We start from the raw sequence: 12,898 nt of genomic DNA on the forward strand, positions 1-12,898 counted from the left end.
TTATTCAGACTGAGATCTAACATATTTCTAGGTGAAAGTTGAAATTAATAGAGATATATATATATATATGTATTAAAGCAGACAAGCAAAGAGGCAAAATGGAGTCTCTGTAGTCTATTTTTAAAGCGTCAGCCCTTACACGTATAAGCTTAAACCTTTAGCAGAAGAAGACGCAAATTATAAACACATAAGTATTCTGTGAAATACACTTATCATTCTCTATTTAAAGGCATAAACCTGAATTAACCCCCCCACATCCCCCCGTTTGGACATAGGGTCCACCATCATGCTTGGTACTACAACCGATTCCCTAGAGTCATGTGGTGGTCCCAAAGTCCATCTGGGTTGAAGTTTAGCAAAAGCCTTTTTCACTACAACGTGTGGTACAAGACATGATTAACTGTAAAGCAATATATATATATATATATATATATGACGAACAAAATCATCACTACTTAAAGCATACTTTGTAATATTCCCGTGAACCACCCTCCTAAACCAGAGAACCAATTGGCAGGGTTCAAAGAACTAAATGTGTTACCCCACCAGCTATCCCTGGTTTCTGAGTTTTCAGTTGTCCATGCAAGCAGTATTTGGTGGTGTCTAACAAGGTGGTTCTGGGCATTGTCCTCTTGTACCCTCTCACAAGGGCAAAGCATGGAGTGAGGAGTCCAAAAAGTCCATCAATAAACAAAATGTCCTTAGTTTTCCTTCTCATGGGGGGGCAAAGTAGGGCGTGAAAAGTCTCATTAGTCTCAAGACAAGCAACAGTTCCTTCAACTTTACTGAAGTAGGTGTGATCAGCAGGACTCGATAGGGCCCCTCGAGTCTGGGCTCTAGAGATTTCCGGACAAGCCTCTTTACGACCACCCAGTCTCCAGGTTGCAGAGAGTGTGATCCCTCTAAGTTGTCTAGGCCTGGAATGGGAGAAAAAGACTAGATTCTGGGTTACCATTAGTTGGTCACACAGGTGCTTTACATATCCGGCTACTATGTCATAGCCCTGCTGTAGGGCCTGTGGATGATACAGCCCCAATCTTGGCATAGAGCCAAACAACACTTCTTTTAACTTAAGTGTACCATTTAGTCTTTTAACTTTGCCTAAACTCTGCAGGTGTGAAGTGTGTACCTTTGTTTGAGTCAATCACTTCCAGTGCCCCATATCTGCAGTTTACCTCATTCATGAGCTCCTGTGCGATTACCTGCTTATTTACTTTGGTAACAGGGTAGGTCTCTGACCTGAAAAGACACCAACAAAAACAAGCACGTATTCATACTTCCCAACAAGTGGGAGCTGAGTGTAGTCAATTTGCAATCCCTGAAATGGGTAGAGTGGTCTAGGCAAGTGTTATGTGGCAAATTTACTTCTGCCCTGTTGCTTACGACAAAGATCATGCAAAATTGGACAAATGATGATGCAGCAGCTACAGAAAACCCAGGAGCCACCCGTCCTCGTTCAAGCGTCGACATCATTGCTGCTTTGATAGGTGTGTCTTTCCGTGCATCAGCTGGGCCATCATGGGGGACAGGGACCTCTGTAGGCAAGTGCTGTTGACTGTTCGCCATACGCCGTCCTATTTCTGCTGCTCCCATATTTAGTCCATTTGTCTTTTTCTTTCTTGCTGGCTTGTAACTGTAAAGTCTTTAGCATATCAAAGTCCAAGGTTTTTTATCAAAGTCCAAGTTCATATCAAAGTCCAAGGTTTAGTCAAAGTCCAAAGTTATTGTTAAATTCTTCTTTTCTTCTTTTCTTCCATGGCTTGAGGGCCGCTGCCTTTGCTGTGTGGTCTGTGATGGCGTTGCCTCTTGTTTCTCTGGTGTAGGAATTGGTGTGAGCTTTCCACTTTGTCAGGTAGAAGTAAGTAGGGCCTCCGTGAGACTCTGCACCGCTGCACCATTCTTAATTGGCTGTCCTGCTGAGGTAACAAGCTGTCTGGCCTTCAATGTTGGGCCGTAATCATGAGCTATGCCAAATGCATACCGGGAGTCAGTGTAAATGTTTGCCGTCTTACCTTCTACCACTCTACACGCCTCAGTGAGGGCCTTCAGTTCCGCTTCTTGTCCTGAAACATGCGGAGGCAGAGCTTCTGCTTTTAGGACATCTTGTTGTGTGACCACTGCATCTCCAGTGTGGAGTCGTCAATCACCCCTGGTACCATCTATAACAAAAAAACTAAAACTATGCATTGTTAACAAGGGCTTTCAGTTAACATAAAGAAGAGACAGTGTCTGCAATTGCATCTTCCTGGACATGTGCCAGGGGGTACTGACGGACCAAGGGGGCTAAGAGCTTGTTCCTCTGCGTGCGTAAGAGTGAGGACAGGGAGAGGTGTCGCTTGGTCTGCTGCCATCCGACAGAAGGTCGGGTGACTTTCAGACCCGGGGTGTATACGAGCCTCACCGGACGGGTGAAGTTTGATACAACATCCCAAGGGTCCCATCACGTCAGTTCCCAATATGCTTTCAGGACCTTCCAGCACAAGGAAGCGCGTGAGGCATCGCGACCCTTTAAACATTACCTCAAGCGGTTCAGTTTCTGCCAGCTGAATTGGCACTTCTGAAACCCCTTGCACCGATTACCGCTAGACAATCAGGCTGGTATTCTATTTCAAATAGATCATAACCTTGTTGCAAGAAGGAAAAAGAAAAATTTGTAAAAATTTAAAAATAGCTGACCTGCAATACCTAGATCACCTATATCTTCCCTCCCCCGCCCTTTGAACTAGGGTACTTAATTGGAAGAGTAACCGAGTTCAAGGTAGTAGCAACAGTGAGAAGAATGACAAGAGCACATTGTAGCTGGATTTGACGGGCCAGAAATAAATACTTGGGTTGCACTTGCGTGTATATACTCCGGATGTCATGGGGGGGGGTGAGGACCACTAGGGGGGGTTGGTTCAATACCAACTCCGAAGATTTGTTAACCATTGCCTGTACTGCTGCCACCGCACAAACACATGAGGGAGCTCCTCGAGCCACTGGATACAGCTTCATGGAGTAGCATCCAGGTGGCCGTGGTTGTCCTCCGTGCCTTTGTGTCAATACTGTCGTCCCCTGGCCAGAAAATTCAGTACAGAAAAGAATAAAGGATAAAGTGTAAAAGGGTGAGAAATGAGCTTCAGGGGTGAGAGAGAGTAAAGAATGATTGAAAGACAGTCATAGAGTAGTTGTATAAGAGCGGAAACAGAGTGGACCCATGGCCGGCAGTATGAAAACAAGGCCCAGAAAGGTGCGGAGTTTGGCAGCAGGTGTAAGTACAGGTATGGCTGTTTGCGCGTTTCTTCTACAGAACATTCTCTCAGAAACAGTATAATTGTGGCTTGTTGGCAGGCTTCCAAATTATCAGCACACAGCGCCTACATCACACATTTTACATTCATTACAGTCTGAACACGGGTCATTAATTCTCATTCGTTCATGCGGTCAAGTCTCATTCAAATGTTAGTAAGAGTTCACACAGGACATAACGCGTATGATGCAACTGTCCTCATCTTGCAAACAAATGCATTCAATCACTCCTACCTCCCCCTGGAATCAGTCAAACTTTAACTGTTTGTCCAAAAAAGAAAAAAGGAACACACATTTTGCAATCATGCACACGTCCAACCAATCACGGAACTGACATTTACATAAAAAGCAAAAATATATATCTTAAAATCCCTATATATATATTCTATTTTTAAAACCACATAATTCACATAATATATTCAACGTCTGTCTTTCTTCTATGACTTTGAATTTTACCTCTCTTATGAAACAGATTTTTGTAAAGCAGCCAGAACATTCAGACTTCAAACAACACCAATCATTAGCAACAACAAAGGTATATTTCTCTGCACAGACTATCAAACCCAGACGGCAGAGGAATAGTTAAACACATAAAAAAAAGGACAAAAAAGACTAAGACGTATAACAAAGATTAGATTACATGACAATAAGACAAACAATATTGGTTATTTGACACATAATTATCCACAGATTCTGCATGAACTTGCTTTATGTCCCAAAGGAACACAAACTATAAAGGATTCCCTTTCTCTGATAACTGCCGTATCTACACGTGCCTCAATTCATTTATCTAACATACTTTATCCAACCTTTGCTTATCTCTGAATCTTTTCGAAACTTGTTGGTCTAAGATTCCCAAAATTCTAACCTGCTTTTCTCAACAACTTGCTAGATTCTCTCCCCACGGCTAACTTGCTTTCTCCCGTACTATTGCCAGAACTCATAGTTAAAGGTTCCCGCCGTTTAACCTATCTGTTTATATATTTTATAGGCTTGCCTACAGATGTCCTTCCCTTCCCCCAATCTTATTATCTCAATGGGTGTCAGGAAAGTCTGAGACCCCATTCTAGCTATGGACTTACTTCTCGATTTACCACTATTGTCCCTACTGCCGAGTCCGCAACTGGCAGGATACTATGGACTTTTAAGTCCCTTCTGCCTACGTCCGCAACGGGGCAGGATATTTGAGGGCCCTCCTGCCAAGTATTGGCAGGATATTTCTTCTTCTGCAAGTCCGCAACTGTCAGAAATACTTTTGGACTTTTCAGTCCCTTCTGCCACGTCCGCAACGGGCAGGATATTTATTATCTTCTGCGAGTCTGCAACTGTCAGAAATACTTTTGGACTTTTCAGTCCCTTCTGCCACGTCCGCAACGGGCAGGATATTCGCAATCTATATTACGAATATATTACTACTATACTTACGGGGATAGAGGAAGGACCACGGCTTGCCTTGCTGGGCGGCTTTTAGTAATCTTATTACAAATTACAGCTAACATTATGAGTCCGGCAAAAAGCAATACTTTCTACAGCACACAGCAGACAGCATGGCAATATACACAAGGGTTCTTCCGTCTAGCACGGTTACTAAGAACACCGTAAATAATAAGCAGAAGTGTCCTATAAACATGCAGCAACTAACCGTCTGTCGACACGTGACTTGAAGTTCGGGGAACCCAGATCTGGAGTGGTAAGTCAAGGGCTTACCTTACACCGGTGTTTTGTAGATCTGGGGTCCCGTGGCCTCTAGTCCGGCTGGTCGGCAGGCAGGATCGTCAGGTATCGGCTGCAGGTAAGGAGTTAACTTCTGTCCCTCGTTGGAGCGCCAAGTATTGTTAGGGGGGTCACAAGGGGACCCGTCAGCTGATGCTGTCTGCTTCCCAATCAGTTGAACATGCGAGTATACTCGGAGGAGATCAATAGACACCACACCGTATGTGCTAACCAAAGAAATGCCTGTTTAATGTACAATGTATTCAATCTTTATACATTTCTACGAAGCGAGTGGCTTTATGCCAGATACAATTAAAATTAATAAGCACATATATTGATTTAAAATATCTCAGCCTCTTATCAGTATGTCCTCCTCAGGTGGGTGTTAATCGGGAGGTACATTCCTTTGAGCTTGTTAGTACATTTCAACTAGAGTTGTTTAAAGATAAGAACAGGACAGAAACCTTGTTATATTCCAATTAATATTTCCAGGTGGATTATTCAGACTGAGATCTAACATATTTCTAGGTGAAAGTAGAAATTAATACAGATATATATGTGTATTAAAGCAGACAAGCAAAAAGGCAAAATGGAGTCTCTGTAGTCTATTTTTAAAGCGTCAGCCCTTACACGTATAAGCTTAAACCTGTAGCAGAAGAAGACGCAAATTATAAACACATAAGTATTCTGTGAAATACACTTATCATTCTCTATTTAAAGGCATAAACCTGAATTAACCCCCCACACTTGCATTCTGCAAACACACAGGAAGAATGTGTAAAGTGGGTTACCACAAGTGTTGGGCCCAGTTTTCAACACTTTTATAAATGATCTCAAGGAGGGAATTGAGGGGAAACTGGTTGAATTTGCCAATGACAAGAAGCTTGGAGGGATAGGAATCACTAGAGAAGAGAGAGAGGATTCAAAAAGATCTAGAAAAGCTTGAACAGTGGGCAGCGGCTAACAGAATGGTATTTAACAAACAGAATTGCAGAGTCCTACATCTGGGCAAGAGAAAAAAAAAAAAGCACATACAGAATGGGAGGAATTGGGCTAAGAAGCAGCGCATTTTAAAAAGATTTGGGTATACTAATAGATCATAGACTGAACATGAGTCAGCAATGTGATGCAGCGGCCAAAAAGGCAAACTCAATTTATTAAGAGAAGCATAAAGTCTAGATCACGGGAGGTAATTATTCCCCTCTACTCTTCCTTAATCTGACCTCATCTGGAATACTGTGTCCAGTTCTGGGCACCCCACTTTAACCCATTAAGCACCAGGCGCTGTAAATATACAGCGCCTAGTCCTGGGCTTAAAGCAGTGAAAAAGAAGTAAACGCAGTAAAAATAATTGTGGTAGCTAAAGGAGACAAAATAAGGCAGTAAAACCCCCACATGGGTAAAATCCCTAAAAGGTGTCTGGTACTTAAGGTACAAAACAGCTTGGTCCTTAAGGCGTTGAAAAAGACATAAGAAAACTGGAGCCAGTTCAGAGAAGAGTTACCAAGATGGTGAGCGGTCTGCAAATTGTGTCCTATGAGGAACGGTTAAAGGATCAGGGAATGTTTAGCTTGCAAAATAAAAGGCTGAGAGGAGACTTAATAGCTGTCTACAAATATCTGAAGGGCTGTCACAGTGCAGAGGGATTAGCCCTATTCTCATCTGTAGAAGGAAAGACTAGAAGCAATGGTATGAAACTGAAAGGGAGGAGACACAGATTAGATATTAGAAATTTTTTTTTGACAGTGAGGCTTCTTTCACACGAGCGTATTTGCGAGACGTAAAAACGCCCAGCCAATATAGCGCCGGGCATTTTTATGTCGGGCCCAAAACATAGTTCTGGAACTATGTTTGGGTCGAAATACGTCGGCCACTGCATGGGCTCCTATGGGAGCCCATGGCAGCGGCCATAGGTGGGAGGGAGTTTAGCAGCATGGCTCTATTCTCCTCCCCTTCCCCGTGCAGGCTTACCTATCTTCCTCCCCGCTCTGTCTGTGCAATGGGAGTGGGCGGGGCAGGGGCGGAGCTAAGCGCTGATTTGCCCCGCCTCTACCCATATGAACAGGCGCATAAACGTTTGATTTCACCAGGTTTTTCGCCACCCCTAACGTAGCGTATATCGGCCGGCCGTGAAAACGGCCGGCCGATATGTGCTTGTGTGAAAGAAGCCCGAGGGGATCAGTGAATGGAACAGATTGCCACGGAAAGTGGTGAGTTCTTCTTCAATGGATGTCTTCAGAGAATGGACAAATATCTGTCTGGGATGATTTAGTGATCCTGCACTGAGCAGGGGGTTGGACCCGATGACCCTGGAGGTCCCTTCCATCTCTACCATTCTAGGATTATATGATTTCTCCTGTGGTATAATTTAACACCATAGAGTTACATTATACGACAATCTATCAATCTATTTGCAATTGCAGCCCTGGGAGCCTTCAGAAGGCCTCCAGCTGCCATGGTAACTAAACTGCACCCCGTGATCTCATCCCCAAATTGACAGCAGCATTTAAAGCAGCATTCAAAGGGTTAACAGCAATGATTAGTAAGAGCAATGATCAAGGCTGTTGCGGGAGACCATCAGCTGTCTATATTGTATGGAACGGGATCGACCACCGGTCGATATGATATCTTTTAATGACTAACAAAGATACATGATGTTATTGGGAGCTTTCAAAACCTCTCAGGGTTCTTCTTCAGGCATAATGAAATAGACCCGAAGAGGCATGCATATATATACACACATACTTGTAAAGTGTTGCACATTAAGGCCTCATGCAGACAAGCACTATCTGTGCTCAGTATGGGCGGGCACAGAGAGCGCTTCTTTAGGGCTTCTAACCATTAGCATTTTTCTTAACGCTGCAATATCGCTCTGTTTTTTTCAATGTTAAAATCGCATCGCACAAAAATTGCAAAAGCACAAGCTTGCGATTTTTGTGCGATGCGATATCGCAGCATTAAAAAAAATGCTAGTGGGTAGAAGCCCTTAGGAACAAATGGTTTCCTATAGAAGCATTCACATGAAAGAATGTTAGACATATTAAATTCACGCACCTAAGGCCTCATTCACAATTAGGGGCCTCGTGGGGTGCAGAGTGTTAAGGCAGCAGAATGCAGTCCTAAGCTCTTGCTCACAACCTGACAACACAGGCTTTACAGACCTCAGCGCTCTGCCCAATCAGGAGAGACGCTGCGCGGTGATGTCATCGCACTGTGTGATAAGCGCTTCAGCGTGGAACGCGGAAGAAAGCGGCCCCGATGTGCCGGGCCTGATTGGTAGCCGCTAACAGCGATCGGATGGACTCCCAGCTACATGGGAATAGCCACCCATAACCCCCTATGCCTCTTTGATTCTTTAAGTTCTTTGGGTGACAGATACCGACATAGGTAATACCTGGGACCTCCCACAATGGATGACATGTTTCATTCCCTCCGATTGGCTAAATAGTCAAACCCCTCCCTCCAGGGAGGAGCCAGATACCCTTTATAACCCCTGTCAATAGCTCCAGAGCTTCATTGCCGGCCGCTCACCATCAGAGCTGCAGGCACTACTTCTTTCTCTCTCTATCTCTGCATTATTTGGTCCAATCCATCTATGGATAGACATTGAAGGGGGCTTCTCCGTGAACCCTCTCTTCGCACTCTGGTGTTTGTATTGTATGGGGCATTTTTCCCCTGGTGGCAGTCATTGTTGAAACACTAATTAACCTGGAGTGCGATCTTTATATTGATTGGACCTAGGGGATTACTGACTCTGGCATACAACTCTTTGCCCTACGAGATTCATCTTTAAATTATTTTCGGGGGGCTACTACCAAGCACCTATCAGTTTACTCGGATACTATAGGAGTAACCTGTAAGTGTGCAGTACCCTTAGGTGGCCTGGGATGTGTCCAGCTTGAATTCTAATACCCAAGCAGGCAATCCAAACTATAGAGAAGAGAAAGCGGGGTGGTGCTTCCCACTATTGGGCCCCACCGCTAAACCAGTAGGGACTTGATTAGGTTTCCAGAGCCATCTAACCCTGGTGACTGTCGTCTTAGAGTATAACTACAATAACTATAACACTATGACTCTAAAACACGAGTTGAGGGTGATCATCGCCTTCGCTCCTGAGGAACTGTCCCCCACAAGGACAGGGAAACGCGTTGAGCACGTTTTTTGAGTACTTTGTTTGAGAACCCTTTTTCTTGAATATATTTGAGTGCCTTCTACGATTTAATTGTATCCTGATCAAGCACTCTTCCTTGATCTATTGTACCGCATAGTCATCCCAAATATGACACCCATTCCTCTTCATTGAGTTTGGGTTAAGATCTTGTTAATTTCTTACCACCTACCTGCACTAGCGGTACTTCTAAACTCTGGTACTGGTGCAATCACCACACCCCAAGTGAGCATACCTAATTATAGCAGTTCTTCTTGAACCCCACAAGTGACGAGCCACTTGGTATGACCAACCTACCAGGGTCGACTTCCTATACTTCTTTAATTCTTGTGTCAGTCCTATGTGTGTGAGTGTTACACGTTAGACCACGTTTTTAATAATTTTCTAATAAAAGTAATTTAGTTTTATATCTATATCTGTGAAGGGCAACCTGAAGGTTGCAGATTCAATACCTGCCTGGTTCAGGTAGCCGGTTCAAGGTTGACTCAGCCTTCCATACTTTCAAGGTCAGTAAAATGACTACCCAGCTTGGGGTAATAAACAAATTGCCTGAAAGTGCTGTGGAATAAGTTGGTGCTATACAAATAACAAGTCCCCCCTTCCCTTTTAGCGCAGCATAGGTGCGCAAAGAAAGCGCACCTACACTGCACTAAAAATCGCGTTAATGGACAATGTTTCATGTGTAGAAGACCAATGGTCCTGCTGTGTCTCTACCTGCTATGGAATAATTCCCTAACAAAGATAGGACATGTGACTAAAGTCTTTCCATAAACTCCTATAGGAGCTGGAGAACACGCACCTCCGATCATGTGAATATGCTAACTCAGGCAGCTGGTATTAACGTGTTCACGCGATCTTTAATGCAGCATAGCCATGATCTTTGCACGCGGCTATACTGCGCTATACTACGCCCTTCTCAGCAAGCCATACTCTTTGGGTCATGCAAGATGAAAAAAGTGTCCTATCCACTTAATATACATTCCCAAACACAGAGCTGGGGGGATTCAACTATCACTCTGCTGTAATTAAAATCAGGCTTTAAAAAAATGGGTAGGAAGTACAAAAGGCAGGCGGCTGTGCAGCGTCCAAGGAGTAGGCCCCAGCGGGGTATAGATGTAGGCCTTGTCACAGTGTCTCTACTGTCTCCCACTCGGGGAGTAACTAGGGACATGTCCTAGGAGCGGAGAGCAGGCTATTAAATAGGTTAACCTATGAGTAGTTTACCTTAGTCCGTTTGTCAGGTGTGACGCCACCCAGGGGCGTACCTATAGAGGATGCAGGGGATGCGGTTGCACCCGGGCCCACAGCCTTAAGGGGCCCATAAGGCCTCTCTTCACCATATAGGGAACCCAGTACTGGGAGTAAAGCATTATAGTTGTGGGCCCCGTTACAAGTTTTGCATCGGGGCCCGGGAGCTCCAAGTTACTCCTCTGACGCCACCGTTCCTTCCTCCATGGTGAATTCTTGATAAAGGAATAAAGAGCCCACACGCAGGGTTGAAGGTTAAAGGCAAAACCAGGAACGGTTGGTAGAGCCGTTTACTTGAGCACAACGTGAATAAAATCCTATACAGTCCAGCACAATTGACATCCACTGGCAATACACTTAGTGCAGAAGAACACGTGGGGTAACAGAAGGGAAACACGGGAAGACAGAGGGACTTACGCATGCTAAGTTTTCTGTGGATCTCTGTTCCTGGACGCCTTCTCACAAACATTCACCGACTCTCTACCGGTACACACTCACGGATTAGAAAAACGCACACAGCGCTGCACAGTGGGAACTCACACTTCTTGCGGCTTCTTACTTTCTTAATCCTCCATATAGGGAAGAACAAGGGGGTCCACAACATACGCCCGCTATCCTTTCAACCTCTTCCATATTCTCTACATACATACTGATGGCCTCTACCCACTAACTTTTTTTTTTTTTTTACGCTGCGATATCGCAGCATTTTTTCAATGGTGTGAAGTCTGTATTCCTAAAAAGACTCCATGATGTCTCTCTTTTGCTTGCATGTGTAACTAATACTTAGTTACATATATATATATATATATTCGTATGCTTTTCAACTTTCACCTAGATATATGCTAGATGTCACCTTGAGAATGCAGCTGGACATATTAATTGGGCCAAAAACGTCCAACCACAAAGTTTCCTGTCTTTTTATCTTAAGGACATGTAACAACACTGTAAAAAGTCCTAGTCACTTTAGGCATGTCAAGTTACCTACAGGCTGTCTTTTTTTGTGGGAATATTACATGTCATTTGTATATTGTTGGTGCCAATGTATACCTTTGTTAATGTCTCTATGTATGGGATGTTTTCGGCACGCCAGAAAGAGTCTTGATTAAACTCTTAGCTGCACTATATACAGAAGCAGTAGTAATGTAATCTGTTATTTTACTTTGTGCTTATTTTCTTTTATTCATTTTTCTGAATATCTGTAATTTTTGGATGTTCTGTAGAATAGGGAGACAAGCAAAGTATTTGGAGTCTCTCTCGCTGCGATATCGTTGAAACAGTCACTTGTAAAGAGCCAGGACGGTAGGAATCCAGCCCGAAGAAATGAAAAAAGGAATAACTAAGTGGAGCAGAACCCTAGAATACCACGAATATGGACTCTTCTCATGATGAACTTTTTCAAATGGGGGATTTGTGAAGGGTGTAGGCCTAAAAAGACTCCATGATGTCTCTCTTTTGCTTGCACGTTATAATACTTAGTTAAACACATATATATTTGTATGGTTTTCAACTTTCGCCTAGATATATGCAAGATGTTACCTTGAGTATGCAGCTGGAAATATTAATTGGGCCAAAAACGGCCAACCACCAAGTTCCCTGCCTTGTTATCTTATCTTAAGATGTGTCTTACCAAAAACGTATCCCCAGCCAATAACTACCTTTTAGGTACTGGGTAACAGGATTCACTTATCCGCTAAGGGAGTTTTCTTTTTTACCTAAAAACGTCTCCCCAGATACCTGACTTTGGCTTACATTTTTTCGGGAGATAACGCCGGTCACGTTATACTAATTTTGGTTGTCTGTATCTGTGTCTGTTTTAGGATTCACAAAAAATCCTTTTTATATACATTTTCATTAATAAAAGCTAAGTTTTAGAAGGGATACTCTAAACCCTTTCTGTGACAAGTATTATCGACATCCAGGTGTTTATCCTGCTACTGTGAAACTATTTGGCATAAAGCCACTCACTTTACAGAATACTATAAAATTCAGCACATAGCGCAATAAATTTAGAATGCTTTTGCACATAGCATCGTCTCTGTGTGTGTCTGCATCCTCCTGACCGGTCAGTACCCCTTTAATTCGGAGCTCAACAGCATATGAAGGAAACCGTTGAATTTGCCTAACAATGGGGCTTACTAATTTAAAAATTGCACACATAAAAATCACAAGTTGGTGCTTTTGTGATTTTTGTATGATTTGATTTTAACATTAGAAAGCCCCATTGAAAAAAACGAAACGATATCGCAGCATTTAAAAAAACGTTAGTGGTAGAAGCTCTGCAGGTGTCTGTGTGCAGACCAGCTGCTCTCAGGACAGACAGGTGGATAGGACCAGTCAAGACAGACTCAAACAACAACTAATCTCTCACTCATGCACCTTGCAACCACATACATAAAATAAGGTCACATGACATACAAAGAGATACTTTTCCAGACATAACCCAGACAGTAATCCATTCAGTGCTGCAGCTAGGCAATACAC

Source organism: Eleutherodactylus coqui, chromosome 3 (assembly GCF_035609145.1).
Source record: "Eleutherodactylus coqui strain aEleCoq1 chromosome 3, aEleCoq1.hap1, whole genome shotgun sequence".
Classification (NCBI taxonomy): Eukaryota; Metazoa; Chordata; class Amphibia; order Anura; family Eleutherodactylidae; genus Eleutherodactylus; species Eleutherodactylus coqui.